Source organism: Bos javanicus, chromosome 13, assembly GCF_032452875.1.
Source record: "Bos javanicus breed banteng chromosome 13, ARS-OSU_banteng_1.0, whole genome shotgun sequence".
Lineage (NCBI taxonomy): Eukaryota > Metazoa > Chordata > Mammalia > Artiodactyla > Bovidae > Bos > Bos javanicus.
In genome coordinates, this window is record NC_083880.1 from 33886874 (window position 1) to 33904427 (window position 17554).

The 17554-nt window shown below is 39.3% G+C and overlaps 1 protein-coding gene, 1 non-coding gene and 1 pseudogene across 4 annotated transcripts in view; 1 reads left to right on the plus strand and 2 right to left on the minus strand.

Annotated features, from left to right (window-relative positions):
- ZEB1 (zinc finger E-box binding homeobox 1) overlaps positions 1-17554 on the minus strand; it is a 197204-nt gene that overhangs the window by 36564 nt on the left and 143086 nt on the right. The gene's annotated exons all lie outside the window — the stretch shown is intronic.
- On the plus strand, positions 5745-6401 carry LOC133259125 (deoxyuridine 5'-triphosphate nucleotidohydrolase, mitochondrial-like; annotated as a pseudogene).
- On the minus strand, positions 13588-13713 carry LOC133259956 (small nucleolar RNA U109). Its single transcript, XR_009740621.1, has one exon. It is a non-coding gene; the product is annotated as a small nucleolar RNA U109 (small nucleolar RNA).

A 17554-nucleotide genomic window follows, 5' to 3' on the forward strand; every position in this document is an offset into this window, starting at 1 on the left:
CTATAAGTGTCTTGGATTACTGGGTGGATTTATTTGGCAGATTTTCTATACTCATTAACTTTTATGTTACTACTTAAAGATGATCATTATGTGATAGTTAAAATATGCATAAACCTCTTTAGATCAGCATAAAAATCACTGTCTGAAGTGGATAATAATGAGATTAACTTCTGCTGAAGAATTCTGATTTTATATCTGCTATCAGCAAAATGACAATTTAAAAATCCCTGGTCAAATGTTAACAATACTCTATGATAAACACTGGTATTTGCTAAGCATCTGAAAGTCTCCAATGTTTATTTTTTTTTCTCTTCCTCCAAAGCATCTACTTAATCTAAAATAATAAACAGTGTGCCAAGTGGGTAATTATGATAGCAATATATTTATTACTGCATATGCGTGTTCGCTGATTCTCCTCACATGAAAACCGAAGCAGGCTGAGCTAGGACTTGCTAAGGTGGAAGGTAACACTGATTTTGGTTATTTATTTTGGAATTTTTGTTTCTTTTTTTTTCTTCAGTACCACATGGCATGTGGAACTTTCCCCGACCAGGGACTGAACCCATGCCCGCTGCAGTGGAAGTGCAGAGTCTTAAACACTGGACCCCTTAAACACAGGAAAGCCCACAGTATCACTGACTTTAAAGTTTAAAATGTTATTTTGGACCTTATTAATTTTACTGCTTGCAGTTAAAGCTAACTTAAACACTGTCTGTAATTCAATTAAATTTTTCCTTCTGCTGGAGTGACATCCAGGCTACCTACATGAGAATGTAACATGTCAGAATCTGGTCCAATGCTTATTTACCAGTTTGAAACCTGGAAGGCTCCAATCATCCCCTCTTTATTGGGGGCAGAATTTTTGTTCAACAACTAAAATCATGTCAACTAATGAAACAGAAATGGTGCTCGCGCCGGGCTGTCAGGTGGGTACCCTCCTCTCCCAAAACTCACTGCCTGCAGCAGTCCCTCCCTGCTCCATCCAGGGACGGCATGAGGGCATCTTGGAACAGGGGGTGTTCTAAGTATTTCTCAAGCAGCATTCTCCCTAATGTGTTCTGACCTTACTTCTAGTTTTAAGAAATATAAGAGGAATAAAGTAACTGAATCTACTTATTCCTAAGATTTTTTTTCTCCTATAAGACCTTATAATGTCAACATATTATGACTGACCAATCTAAGTGCAACTTAGGAAGGAAAACCAGAGTGCTCCCGAGGGTTTGGCTTTTAGTCTAAATACCAAAGCAAGTATCTAAAGGACAAACTCCAGAGTAACAAGACTTCAGTTTTTCAAAGAATGGCAAAAGACAGCTGAAGTAAGTCATGAAATGCTTCTCAGCAATAAAAAGGAACAAACTATTGATACATACAACTTCAATGAGTCACCAAAAGATTTTGGAGAGTGAAAAAATCCAATCCAAAGGTTATTACATACTGCATTATTCCAATTATATTACATTAACGAAATGACAAACTTACAAAAATGGAGAATAGCTTAGTGGTTGCCAAGGTTAAGGATGGGGAGGAGGGGAAAGGAGGAGAGGACAGATTGTTTGAAGGCAAGTGGGGAGCCCTGTGGTCATGGATGCTCTGCATCTCACCTGTATCAACGTTAATATCCTGGTTACAATACTGTACTACAGTTCTATAAGATGTTACCATTTGAAACTGGGTAAAAGGTGCACAGACTCCCTGTATTATTTGTAAATTTAAAACTATGAATTGTTTGTGAATCTGTAATTATCTCAAAATTGAAAGTTTACTTTAAAAAAGTCAAAGGCAAATAGCACACATTTATATCAAAGTAGACAGCACCTGTTCATTTTGCTGAAGAATGAAATTCCTAGTAAGTAAAAGCAAGTATGACAGATGCAGTTGATTTTAATTAGAGATGCAGATGCCTACTATCAATGGCGAGATAAGATAATTCAAAGTACAGGATAATTTAACACATATTCTAAATTCTAAAACTTGCATTTCTGAAATTAATATCAAGATGTTTCTAACAATTACACATATTTCTGTGGGGATATTTTGTAGCAGCGGCTAAGAAGGCACAGTGAGTGGCTAAGGGAGTCAGATTCTCCTTTTCTGCTCCTGTCTTTTTCTCGATGACACACACACCAAGCACATTTAGACCTGCCTTTTTCTTAAATCTGTGTTCTCTGCTAGAACGCTGTTACCCATTCATCTGAGTAACTGCTACTAATCTGACTTCTTTGAAGCTCAGTTCACCTGTCTCTCAGTTTGTAAGTCTTCCCTGACCCTGCTCTCTGCTAGCCCCACTCCACTGTCCCTGTTACAGGAGAGAAACCTATTACAGTAAGACTGTCCAAAAAGCAAACATTGAGAAATTCCTTAATGCAAACATAAAGTATTCAAACTTTGATTAAGGATGGAATGTTTGTTTCACTGTGTACTTTTTAAGAATGTTTCCAGACAGCTTCATCTTTTTCCTTCTTATATCCATTAGGTTCTACATATGTATCAATCTATTTTTGGTATAATTGTCCATCAACCTCCCAGTAAATATAATTCACAACCTCCAAGAAAACCTGTTACTGTAGACAATGGTAAATAAAAAACATGCCTGCAGTCAGCTTTGGTGAAGATGGAGATAGGCTACCTGTATGTCCCACCAGACACAGCCACAACACCTGGGAGAATGCATGGAGGGGCAGTGTGAAGACTCTGGAAGGTGAACCAGAGCAGGCAGAGGAAGAAGAGGGGGCCACTGAGCTGGAAGTGATTCCACCCACCGCAGCCTGGGTTCAGGGCGGTTCAAAAGCTGGATGTGGACACTGAAGCATGGAAGAAGCATGCTAGAAAAGCCCTCCAGTTTAGGGACCAGGAAAGGGAGAAATATGCATTTTTCCATCTTTCATTTTGGGTCCCAGCCCCCAGGTCATCCCATAGTGGGAGAGACCATGCTGAAAGCAGGGGCCCCCAGGTACGTAAAAGCCAAGGGAGGGGCACCTTCTCCTCCAGCTGAAGGAGCAGAGCCTGAAGAGGGTGGTACGTGTGTCCACTGAACTTCTTCCTGCAGCTCTTCTCACAGTCATAGTCGCAGGAAGTATGCATAAGGTGGTACGTGTGTCCACTGAACTTCTTCCTGCAGCTCTTCTCACAGTCATAGTTGCAGGAAGTATGCATAAGGTACGGCAGTAAAGTCCCAGGATTTTGGACAGAAGACTGAACAGGAGAGTCCTGAGGAGCTGGAAATACTGAGGAGACCACTGAGCGGGAGGAGCATGGGGAAGCAACTGCACAGAGCTGTCTGTGGACCCCTGGGTGCATCCCAAGTGTCCCTCATGTGGTTCTGATCACAGACTCTGAGAATTGAAGAGTCGGATAAGATCATTACTCCGCATGGTACAGATCTGAAGAGCACTGCAAAGGCTTGAAAACGCAACTTATATTGGGACTACAACCCACAAAAAGCTGGTTGGAACTGACAGCTTGATACACTGAATTGCCTGCTAAACCAGAAGTACAAAAATTCTGCACAGGATTTAAATAACAACAAGGGTCTCATAAGATAATACTCAAAAGTGTCCAGGATACAATCCAAAATTACTTGGCATGCAAAGAACCAAGAAAACCACAGCTTCTGTGGGAAAATGTGGCAACACTGAGATAACACAGGTGTTGAAATTACAGGACAGCTTTTATAAAGGTTCTCCAAGAAGTTAAGGGTGAACATTCCTGAAAGGAGTAGAAGGAAAGTCTCAGCAAACTTGCATCAGCAAATAGAAACTATAAAAAAAAGAATCAAAATACAACTTTAGAAGAATACAATAACAAAAAATTTAAAAACCCACTTGATATGCTCAATAGCAAAATAGAGATGAAAGAGGATAGTGAACTTGATGACAGATCAATGAAAATTTTCTAGTCTGAAAAGCAGAGTAAATGACTAGGAGAGTCTTAGATACATAGGATAATAAGGAAGTATCTTTCATGTCACTGAAGTCACAGAAAGAGAAGAGAATGATATAGAAAAAAAAATTTGAAAAAATTATGTCTAAAAACTTCCCAAATTTAACAGAAGACACAAATTAATAGGTTCAGAGGTTAACTGAATCTCACAGGGTAAAGCCCTCCAAACCTAGGCCCATATCATCAAACTAACTCTGAAAGCAAAACAAAAACAAAAACAAACAACAAAAAAACCCAAAACTTGAAAAGAGTAAGAGAAAATGTAATATAAGGGAACAATGATTGAAATGACAGTAAATTTATCATTAGGAATTTAGGATTCCATAAGGAAATGGAATGTTTTAAAGTGCTAAAAGAAAATAAAAGTCTCTCAACCCTAAATTTTACATTCAGTGAAAACATACTTCAGAACTGGAGGTAAAAGAAAGATATTAGTAGATAAAAGAGAGCTAGCAGAGTTCATGGCCAGGAGACCTATCTAAAAGAATTGCTACAGGAAGATCTTCAGAAAGAAGGGGAAATGATATTAGAGGGAAACTTGAAATGTCGGGAATGAAGGAGAATATAAGAAATGACAACTACATATACAACAATACAAAGGAAGGAGGGCAATGGCATCCACGTGGGTGCAAGGGTTCTGTATTTCACTTGGGGTAGTAAAATATTGATTCTAAGTAGACTGTGCAAAGTATGTAACATTCACATCTATAGAGCAACTACTAAAAACATCAGTACAAAGAGATACAGTCAAAAATGAAATAAATAAGTGAAAATGGAATACTAAGCCATATTCAAATGGTCCAAAAAAGACAGGAAAAGAATAGAAAAATGAAAAAAATGAAAAACAAATAATATACAATTATAAACCTAAATCCAAACACCAAAAGTTATATTAAATATAAATGGTCTAAACAAGCCAATTAAGAGACAGATTTTAAAAACCAAGCTCCATCTATAGCTCTCTACAAATAAGTCATTTCAAATATAATGATATAGGTATGTTAAAAGTAAAAGGATAGAAAAAGATATACCATGCAAACATTAATGAAAAGGAAATAGGGTGATTATTTTAACATTAAAGTAGACATTAGAGCTAAGAAAAGTACCAGAGATATAGAGAAACATTATAATTGTAAGTCCATTCACCAAGAAGATATAACCATCTTAAATATGTGTGAAACTAGCAAAGCTTCAAATCAAGAGACTGAGAGAACAGAAAGCAGATCTATGATTGTAACTGGAGACTTCAATACTCCTCCTCACATTAACTGACAGAACAAGCAGAGAAAAAGTCAGCAACAATATAAAGAACCAGGCAGCATTCACAACCACTAGAACCAACTGACATTTATAGAACATTCAACCTGGTACTTTTTAAAAGCACATAAAAGATTCAGGAAGACAGATCACATCCAGGATCATACAACTAAACTTAACAAATTAAATATAATTTAAAGTACCGAGTTGGCCAAAACAACACACTTTTTGGCCAGCCTAGTATGTTTTCTTAGCATAATGAATATAAACTAGGTATGTAGGAGAAAGAGGAAAAAGTTTCTGAACACTTTGGAAATTAACACACTTCTAAGGAATCCATGGGTCAAAGAGAAAAATGAAAACCAAAATATCAACATTTGTGGAATGTACCAAAAACACTGCTTAAAGGGTAATTTACATTATTAAATGCCTATGTTATAAAATAAGGACTCAAATAAAAACTCTGTGCTACCATGGCAAACAAGAGGAGAAGAGGAGAAAAATAAATTCAGAAGTATTAAGAACAGAAATCAATAAAAGTGAAAAATAATAGAGAAAATGGTAAAAAGTTCTTTGAAAAGACCAAAACAGCTCTCTCTCTCTCTCTCTCTTGTTCCCCCTGCTCCCTCTTATGCCCACGTTCTAGGCTGCCATGCCCTGCTCTCAAGAGGCACAAGTCGTCTCCCCCAGCAAGCGGGCCTGGGCCACAGAGGCGGGCGATATGCGTCTCCGCTTTGCATGCCACAGCTCCAACCAAGGGGTCCGCGCGCGCTGTGGGCTACGACCTGTACAGTGCCTATGATTACCCAGTACCACGATGGAAACAGTGCTTGTGGAAACTGACATTCAGATAGCCCTTCCTTCTGGGTGCTATGGAAGAATGGCTCCTCGTTCTGGCTTGGCAGCAGAACCCTTCATAGATGTAGGAGCTGGTGTCATAGATGAAGATTATAGAGGGAATGTTGGTGTTGTCCTGTTTAATTTTGGCAAAGAGAAGTTTGAAGTCAAAAGTTTGAATTGCACAGCTCATTTGTGAACGGATATTTTACCCAGAAATAGAGGAAGTTCAAGTTTTAGATGACACTGAAAGGGGTTCAAGAGGCTTTGGTTCCACTGGAAGTAATTAAAACGTATGCCAAAAACAGGATATGAGAATGTACTTTTTTCTTGAAAATAAAGACTTTGCTTAAAAAAAAAAAAGAAAAGACCAAAAACAATGACAGACATTAAGAAAGACTGACAAAAAATGAGGGAGGCTATAAATTTCTAGTATCAGGAATGAAAAGGGGATCACTGCAGAGCCAGAAGATATTAAAAGGGCTATGAGTTCAAGAAGTAAACATTAAGATATACATTTCTGACTCTTAAAAGAAGAGCTTATTCATGTTTTTTTTTTAATGGAAGTATTAAATTAAGGTATTAAATTGCTATGGATTTCACATATGAATGGTGTTTAAAAATGTCATTTTTAATGTGCTAGAAATTAGGTTGTTTGTAATTACACTTAAATGAAAAGTTTTATATGTCCATTATGAAATCTGTGAGGCAGTTCATAACCAGTTTATAAAATATAAATTTGGAGGATAACAACAGTAGTCAGGGTAGTTGTGAAGATAAAATCACTACAGTATGTGCTTAGTATTGTACCAGACACTCAGTAAGTGCTATGTAATTGTGAGCTATTTTCCTTAAAGCAGTCTGGTAAGGTTAACATCTCTTAACAGACATGAATTTGAAAACTTTTAAATGGACTATATCCTCAAAAACTAGAAACTACTGCAAGTCATCCAAGACCAAATGGCTAATCTGAATATTCCTATAATTGTTTTAAAAATTTAATTTGTAGTTTAAAATCTTCTCCCCCAAGTAATAGAAATTCTAGGTCCACATGGTTTCCACTTTAAGTTTTACCAGACATTTACTAAACAGCATTAAATTTAAATAATATTTTAAGAAAACAGAAGAGAAAGGAAGACTTTCCTATTAATTTTATGAGGCCCATATTACCTTGATACCAAAACCATGTTACAATATTACAAAAAACAAACCAACCAACCTATAGACCAGTATCTCTCATGAACACTGGCACAAAACTCTTCAACAAAAAATTACCAAGTCATATTCAGCAATATATGAAAACACAATGACTCAGAGGGGCTTTCCAGATAATCTAAAGCTAGTTCAATATTGGAAAGTCCATTAATGCATTTCACTGTGTTAACAGGCTGAAGAAGCAAAACCACATGATCATATCAACTGACACAGAAAACGCATTGAAAAAATCTGACATCTATTCATGATGAAAACTCTCAACAAACTAGAAATGAGAATAGTTTCATAAAGAACATCTACAATAAATCCACAGTTAACATTATACTTTAAAGCAAAAGACCACATACTTTCCCTCTAAGATTGGGAAAATGTCCACTCTCACCACTCCTGGCATTTTCTAATAAAAAGAAATAAATGGTATACAGACTAGAAAGGAAGAAAAACTACCCCAATTTGAAAAGAAGACTGTCTACATAGAAATCTTAAGAATCTCCAAAGACTGTTTAGAACTAGCAAGTCTGCAGGATACAAGGGCAACAAACAAAAATCAATCATATTGCCCAATCATGTAACCCTAATGAGAATGAACAAATGGAAACTTAAAAATAAAATATTCACAATAGTTTTTCCCTTCAAAAATGAAAGAAAGAGGTTTAAGTCTCTCAAAACATGTTAATGATCTGCATTTTGAAACTATAAAATGCTAATGTGAGAAATCAAAGAATACCTATACAGATTAAAAAAAAACAACATTCAAAATCAGTTGCATTTCTATATAGTGAAACCATATGAAATAGAAATAAATAAATAGATGAAATCTTATTTACAATAGCATCAAAACTAACAAAATACTTATGAATAAATTTAACCAAGGAAATAAAAGCACTAAATGCTGTGAGGCAATTTTCCTGCAATTAAAAAATAAATTAAAACACAATTTCATTAAAAAGCTGTAAAACACTGATGAAAGAAATTGAAAACACAAATAAGTGGAAAGATATCTTGTGTTCATGAACTAGAAGAATTAATACTGTTAAATATCCATACTACCCAGAGCTATTTGTAGATTCAATGCAATCCCCATCTAAATTCCAATAGCATTTTTTACAGAAACAGAAAATAAATGATAAATGCTAAAATTTATGTGAAATTACAAAAGATCCTGACTAGCCAAAACAATCTTGAGTAATAAGAACAAAGCTGGAGGTATCACACTTCCTGATTTCAAACTGTACTATAAAACTATAGTAATAAAAACATGTGGTACTGGCATTGAAAACACATAGACTAATGGAAAAGAATCAAAGGCCCGGAAATAAACCCATGTAATTACTGAAGTCAACTAATACTTGACAAGGGAGCCAAGAAAGCTCAATAGGCAAAAGGTGGTCTCTTCAATCGACGGTGTTGGAAAAACTGGACAGTCACATGTAGAAGAATGAAGCTAGAGTCCTATGTCGTATCACTATCAAACATTAACTTGAAACAGGTTAAAGACTTCAATGTGAGGCATGAAACCATAAAAATCCTGGAAGAAGACACAGGGGAAAAAACTCCCTGACATTGATCGTGGCAGTGATTTTCTAGATATGACACCAAAGCACAAGTAAAAAAATAAATAAAGGCATACATCAAACTGAAAAAGCTTCTGCACAGCAAAAGAAATGATCAACAAAATGAAAAGGCAAACTGTGTGGCAGAAGAAAGCATCTGCAAAGCATACAAGTGAAAAGGGGTTAATATTCAACATGCATAGGGAACTTCTACAACTTGATAGTAAAAAAGCAAGTAATGATTTTAAAATGGGCAAAGGACCTGAATGAGCTTCCCTGGTGGCTCAGTGGTAAAGAATCCACCTGCCAGTGTGGGAGACGTGGGTTTGATCCCTCGGTCAGGAAGATTCCCTGAGGAGGAGATGGCAACCCACTTCAGTATTCTTGCCTTGGAAATCCCATGGACAGAAGAGCCTGGAAGGCTACAGTTCATGGGGTCGCAGAGAGTCAGACATGACTTAGTGACTGAGCACACACACAAAGGACCTGAGTAGACTGGTTTTTTTTTTTTTTTTCAGAAGACATACAAATGGCAAAGAAATACACATGAGAAGGTGTTCAAAATCACTTCTCATCAGGGAAATGCAAATCAAAACCATAATGAGATGCCACTTCACACCTGTTAGAATGGTTGTCATCAAACAGACAAGGTGTTGGTGATGTGGAGAAAAGGGAACCCCTGGTGCACTGTTTGGAATGTAACCTGGGGCAGCTACTAGGAAAAATAGTATGGAGGTGCCCCAAGAAAATTAAAAACAGAACTACCATGTGATCCAGAAATTCTACTTCTGAGTATGTATCTGAAGGAAAAGAAACTACTACCTCAAGAAATATCTGTACTCCTATGTTCACTGAAGCACTATTTATAATGTCAAGGCATGGTGTCAGCATGACCTGATGCAAGTGGCATTAACCTTCATCACCTGGTTAAGATTCTGTCAGGTTTCTTTACACCAGTTATTATGCCTTTCTTTATAATTATCTGGTGGGAAAATACTTTGAGATTATGCACGTATCTTTTTTCTCATGTTACCGGCACCCACTAACTTTAGCACCCATTGACGGCTCTTGCCCACAACAATTACCAAGGTGTTTGCCTAATGGTGATTTTCCACTCTCCTGATTATTTCTTAATTTACAACTAGAATTATACTATAAGGAAGAGCTTTCCCTTCTCCTCCATGTATTTAAGTATTTATATCCATATGGATGCATTGATATTTATTTCACTTCATAGATTATAATCCAATACTACCATTTATTTTGCTGCCAAAATTGTTCTAGATTTGGCCATGGGGAGTCCTTTAAGTTAGCTCTTGTGTCTCTTGATATGCCTTCATAAATTTTTTTTAGCCCTTTTTTACTCATGTTCCAGGCTTATCTTACATTTACTCTCCCTTGGTTCCAGAATCAGTCATTTCTGCAAGGAGCCTTGCCACAGTCGTTCCCCAGATCTGGGCACTGGATACGCTTACTGCTACTGTCTGTCACTGCCGCCCTGCTTTCTCAGCAGACAGAGCTGGGAGACACGTATGTGCACTAACAGCTGCACGTAGGCGTGTGTACTTTTTTATTTGTCTTCATAGACATTAAGAACCACGAGGTCACACGAATACCTCTGATTCCAATCAGACACCACAGGGTTTATCCCAGCCTCCTTTCTTCCCCTTTCTCACTGCTGACAGTGAGAAACCTGGGTCTCCTTATCCTCAACATATTTACTTATTTGTTCAATTTCAGAGTATACTATACACATAAAGTAGTTTCAAAATTATGGAGTCTTCTGTGAGTAGCATTTTTATTAGGGAAAACGGGGACAGGAATGGGTGTGTGACACTTGTCTGAGTGTGTCTTTCTGAACCTTTACAGACAGAACAATCCACCTCCTCCCCCAAATAAATCACCCAGCAGACAGAATACAAAATGAAATACAGACATTAGCAAGGGAACCTAGCTGTATTACAAATGAATTACATGACACACTGAACGGGGTGGGGAAGACAAGAACCTAAGTAACTTGGAAATCAATACTTGGAACATGAGCTGTAGAGCTGACTACACAGGAGCTGTACACACTGCTCTCCATCCAGGCACACGTCTGATTGGCTGGGATTTTTTAGGAGGGCAGTGGGCACAGCTGAGGTTCCCACTGTAGGTAGAGCCCAGACTCCTCCCCCTGGGCCACCTCATAATGCTTAGGCGTTTAGAGTCACTCAAATGTTAGTGCTGCACATTTAGTGCAAATGGAGTTGGATCCCGTTATGAGCAGAGCTAAAATAAGACCTCTGCGGTCATTCGGCCCAGTTTTTTCATCTTATAGATGCAAAAGTGACGCTCAGGGGACACAGCAGTACAAAGAAGACAAGAAGCCGCATGGTGAGCTTTTCCACATCACACACCACCTTTGGTTGAAAAAGGTTCCAAAGGGTAGGTCAGGCTAAATCTTGAGACAAGGATAATTTGGTTCAATACTGAGTTATTTAGTGACGGAGGCATTCTTTGCATAGATTGTTTACTGTATTTTATTATAGTGTTAGTTGCTTAATTGTGTCCAACTCTTTGCGACCACATGGACTGTGGTCCACCAGGCTCCCCTGTTCATGGAATTCTCCAGGCAAGAATACTGAAGTGGGTTGCCATTCCCTTCTCCAGGAGATCTTCCTGACCCGGGGATCAAACCTGGGTCTCCTGCATTGCAGGTGGATTCTTTACTGTCTAAGCCGCCATTTTATTATAACTTATATTCAAAAAAGCTTTATTGCTATAACTGTAAGATCAGACTTTTATATGTTTTTACCTTAAAGAAGTTTTCATTGACTTGGCATTTTTGTCAACATGTGCATTTCTATAGAGGTCAAAAATTTTCAAGTCCAAAAAACGGTTAAATCACTCTTACTTGGGATCATTTTAAGGCATTAAGAAATAGCCAGTCTATTAAATGATATTGTATACCATTGGATTAGTTTCATGTAATTTTTAAAAGCTAAAAGAATAAAAGGTCTATGAACAGGTGTCCTGAAAGAGCACACATATTTAAAAACGTTTAACTGACACAAGCATGAGAGCTTCTGGCTGAACCACAAGCTCTTGTCAGATAAGTATGATATGCTGGAACACTGCCAAGTTACACTATATTTCCTACCAAAAAAAAGTGAAGTTTATAAGTCTTTTAAGACAACAGGACTTTGTGAATCTAGAAATCTCATCCTTAGATGTGAACATGTCTTAGTTTATTTAGTTTTATAATGAAAATATTGCTTCTCTTTAATCCTTCTAAGAACTTGATCCTAACTTGAGACTTCATTCACAGGTAAGATTTTAAAAGGCATTTATGGCATAATTAACATTTTGGTAGCATATTTTCCCAGTACACTTAAGACTGACGATTTGTACTCTGGTTGCAAATCTGTACCAGTTTCATGTGCTGATCTCTGCCACAGCTGAATGTCATTGCCTGCTTTCTTTACCGTTCCCCTTTTTTTAGTCTTTAAGGAAACCAACTGGCATAGACAGTGTGGCTCCTGTAGCTTTCCTTCTTTGGTTTTTTGTTTGTTTTACCTTGGGTAGTGGTCGATTAATAGGATGCACCAAAAAGTAAAGAACACGGAGCAGCAGTGGAGCCAGGTCTCCCAAAAGAACAGAAGCTAAGGGGACCAGGCAGGGGGCCATCTGCCCCTGGGTGCCTGCTCCTCTGGTCACAACTCAAGTGCTCTGTTTCTGCTCCAGGAGCAGGCTGGTTTGGTCAACCAGGTCCAATGTGACAGATAATTTTTCAAATTCAGCCACAAGGACCATCCTGAAGAGTCATAAAACGATTCAAGGGTAGAAGTGCTCTGGATCTGAGGCTTCATTACATAAAATTTCAGTGGAATGCATGATTAAAGGCTGGTTAATTGTAACCGACTGAATGAACCATTAAAAGTTACTAACCTTGGTATTCATGAAGTTAAATTAATTTACAGAGGATTCTGAACCAATAGTCCAGCAAAAAGTCTGGGCTGCCTTGCATCCCTGGGCAGGGCTGCAAATCGGCTGTGCATCTTTTTGCAGATGAAATTTTAAACTCCCACTGTTTACCAGAGGAATGGTTTTACGTTTACTGGCTTGTTCCACTGGTCAGGCAAGACTGTTCTGAACACAGTGTGACACACATAAACCTTATGTACTTACTTAACTAGGTGAGGTAAAGCCCAGAACTAGAACTTTATGTAGCTTGTTTATGAAATCAATGTATCTTCAAATTGAGGGCTTATTTTTCAGAGCAGTTTTAATTAGTTTTCACTATCTTTGTAGCATGTTCTCTAAACAATGCACACTGAACAACTGTGGCTCAAATGAACCAACAGTTATGTTCAGGTAGGAATTAATGTGCAACTCTTAATCCCCTATGACTTGGGTAGCAAATTTATCACAAGATTTGGTCAAATACAACTTGAGGGAGCTTATACACAATACAAATTAGAAAGTATTGACGTTTGCTCCATTTCATTCATTTTATCGATCCCTACTCATGTTTTCCACTTTGTCATCACACATAATTGAGAAAATCTGGGAAAAAAAGGATATGCACGTGGCCATATGTTCACTCTCATCATTGTGCTTTCTTCCTTCCTGATGGCCCAAGATTTCTTTTCTGTCATTTCCTTTTTATTGAGAGGCTGCTTTCAGACATTCGTTTAGGGAAGGTATGCTGGGGACAAACCCCCTCCGTATTCATTTGATTTCTTCTTCATCTTTGAAAGATCTCTTCTCAGGATACAGAATCCCAGGGCTGACATTTTTTTTTTAATGCAGGAGAAATATACTACTACTCAACTTCTACTGTAAGGCTGGCAGCCCTGAGAACTCCTTTTTTGATGTAGCATGTATTCCCGCTTCCACAGGAATGAGGAGAAGACACTTCCACGTGCAAGACAATTCTTTTCTTTAGCATTTGAGGTCTCCTGTTTCCGGCTGGCTCCGTGATTTCCTATGAGAAATTTTTGGCACTTAAACTGTTTCCCCCTAAAGGTATATGTACCTCCCTTCTCTGCTTTCAGGATTCTTTCTTTGGCTTTAGTTTGCTTATGATACACCGTGACCTGGGTCTCCTTGGATTTATCCTGTTTGGGATGCAGGATCCTGTCTTTTTGCTGCATTTGGGAAAATTTCAGCCATTATTTCTTGGAATAAGTTTTCAGGCTCATCTTGTTCTCCTGGAATTTTGATGACAGGCACATGGCACCCAGAGGAGTGGCTCAGGCTCAGCTCCATTCTGCAGTCTGGCTCTGTTGTTCACATGGGCTCACGCAGGCTCCAGTCCCACTGCCACATCACTGATTCCTCCTGTGTCCTCCCACATGGCTATGGAGTCTGTGCGCTGAGGCTCTGTATGTTTCAGTTCTAAACTTTCCATTTCTTTGTGAAGACTGTGTCTTTTCATTTGAAGCATGCTCACGATTGGGAGCTGAAGCGCTTTTATCATGACGCTCAGTGTCAGGTAATTCTAGCATCTCTGTCGCCTCAGTGCTGGTGTTTGTTGACTGTCTTTTCTACTTCAGTTGAAATTTTCCAATGAGTGAGTTTTGAGTGACACTTGGGGCTTCCGTGGTGGCTCAGACAGTAAAGCATTTGCCTGCAATACAGGAGACCTGGGTTCAATCCCTGGGTTGGGAAGATCCCCTGGAGAAGGAAATGGCAATCCACTCCAGTACTCTTGCCTGGAAAATTCCACGGACTGAGGAGCCTGGCAGGCTATAGTCCATGGGGTCACAAAGAGTCGGACACGACTGAGCAACTTCACTTTCACTGGGACATTCAGTTATTCTGTTGGCAGACAGAGACCCTGGATCTCCTGTGGGAAGGTGTTCAGCGTCTCATTCCAGGCTATGGCGGGCAGGTCTGGGCTCCTCCTTCAGCCTCTATTCCAGCCTGGGGAGAGGGCCTGCTCTTTATGGCTGAATGGGTGGGATCTAGGCCCCCACCAGGCTCTTCCGATTCCACTCTGGCTGAGGGGCGAGGGTGCCTTATCACTGCCCCGTGTGGCTTCCACTGACATCACGGGTGGTGCAGGGTGGGAGCCTTGAGTCCTCACCAGGCTTCCCAGCAGGAGACGGCAGGACGCCTACCACCACTGTGGGGAGGGGGAACGGAAGGCCAGGTTCCCGCGTGGTTTCCAGGGCGTGTCCGTTGTCACTGCTGCTGAGGGGGGAGCAAAGCCCCATCTCCCTACTTGGTCTCTGACATCACCACGGCAGGGTGTGTGTGTGCTCTGCTCAGTGGATGCCAAAGGCTGGGATCCCCACTGGTGGGCATGGGTTGCAGGGCTGCACTCTTCCTGTGGCTGGACTAGAGCAGTTGGTGTGCACAGCCTTCTTCTTACCAAGTGTTGAGGTTCTGATCCCCAAGGGACTCACTACTGACTGTGTTGTTCCTTGGGTCCTAGGAAATCTGCCTGTCTTCTCTCCCCCTTCCAGAGTCTTCTTGGGTTTGTCTACATGTAATATCCAGAGGGTCTGGCTGTACTTAGCACGAGAAACATGGAAAAATATGTATTTCATCTCCCTAGAAGCAGAGGTCTTCACAGTTTTTTAAAAAAGAGTTGATAAAGGATTAAGTTACTATCTTATTTTACTGCTTCCCAGATGCCTTATACATGGGCCAGCCCAGAAAACTCCTTAATCTCTACTCATATTTTACATAAGAAAAGTTTAAGAAAATAAAAAAAAAGCAAAGTGTCACTCAGAAGGAGCTTCCAGGTTGCTCTGATTTCAAAAGTATATTTACAAAAAGCAGGAGAAATATCACCTAACCCAGACTGAATACAGGAGTTTAGACAATGTAAGGTCCAAATGTCAGGAAGATAAAAACTGAAGAAGAACTGAAGCTCTCAAATCAAGTCTAGGAGGGTGCAGTCAAGTTGGGCTGCATGGGCTCTGGTCTGCTACGTGGCATAGTCTGGATTCAAATCCCACAGGCAACTAGGAACACGAGAATTAGTTGTGATCTTCTCTTCCAGAAAGTATGAAGTTCAAGAAGCAAAAGAAACTCAAAACTCAGGATAGAGAGATCACAGTACAAAAACACTTGGGTTTCCTGGCTCATACAAAATTATTTTCAGAAAATACAAAAAATCTTTGAAAATAAATCACTGACCTGATCACTACTCATGATCTTTGAGGGACAGTGGAGATTAGGAGAGGTGGACAAAGTCATTCTGTTTGCATATTGTTCCTTTTGAAACTACAGGTCAGAGATGTTTAACTTCCTTCTGGAGAATGTGTTCTAGACTAGATTATATAAAGGTACTGTGTGTATCTGCACTAAAGAATAAAAGTAAAAATAAAGAACACTGATCTCTAGCACTCAGGATGGGTTCAGTAAAAGAAAAGTCATATAACTGGCCTCATATCCATTTTTTATATTATTCCTAAGAGGCATGACCTCATATGATATTTACTTTTGAAGACATGGATGGCAGAAAATGAAGAGGAATTAAAGAGCCTCTTGATGAAGGTGAAAGAGGAGAGTAAAAAAGCTGGCTTAAAACTCTACATTAAAAAACTAAGATCATGGCATCTAGTCCCATCACTTTATGGCAAAAGATGGGGAAAAAAAACAGAAACAGTGACAGACTATTTTCTTGGGCTCCAAAATCACTGTGGATGGTGACTGCAGCCATGAAGTTTAAAAAAATGCTTGTTTCTTGGAAGACAAGCTGTGACAAAATCTAGACAGTGTATTAAAAAGCAGAGACATCACTTTGCCAACAAATGTCCAGATAGTCAAAGCTATGGTTTTTCCAGTAGTCATACACAGATGTGAGTTGGACCATAAAGAAGGCTGAGCACCGAAAAATTGATGCTTTTGAACTGTGGTGCTGGAGAAGACTCTTGAGAGTCCCTTGAATAGCAAGGAGATCAAACGAGTTAATCCTAAAGGAAATCAACCCTGAATATTCACTGGAAGGACTGATGATGATGCTCCAATATTTTCGCCACCTGATGCAAAGAGCCAACTCATTGGAAAAGACTCTGATGCTGGGAAAGATTGAAGGCAGGAGAAGGGGATGACAGAGGACGAGATGGTTAGATGGCAACACCAGCTCAAAGGACACGAGTTTGGGCAAACTCTGGGAGACGGTGAAGGACAGGGAAGCCTGGCAAGCTGCAAGTCCATGGGGTCGCAAAGTGTGACATGATTTAGTGACTGAACAACAACAACAAAAATACAAAAATATAATTTGTTGGTTTCTAAACAGATTCTTCATTTGAGGTAATGATATGAAATTAGATAGGTTTAACTATATCGATAGTGTATGAAAAGCTTGATTCTGCTTATAAAAAACTAACAAAATTCAATACATTATATAGATCAATATACTAAATGCAAGTATGGTTGAAATAACTATTATTCTACTTCAGAAATTACTTTTTGGTAAGTAGAAGGAGCCGGTCCTTTTAGGAACCAGGCCGCACAGGAGGAGGTAAGCGGCAGGCAAAGAGTGAAGCTTCATCTGTATTTACAGCCATCCTCATCACTTGTGTTACCACCTGAGTTCCACCTCCTGACCTCCGCCTCCTGTCAGATCAGCAGAGGCATTAGATTCTCAAAGGAGGGTGAACCCTACTGCGAATTGTGCATGCGAGGATCTAGGTTGCGCACTCCTTAGGAGAATCCTCCAGAAACACCCGCCCCCCAACACACACTGGTCCATGGAAAAATGTCTTCCATGAAACCGGTCCCTGGTGCCAAAAAGGTTGGGAACCACTGGA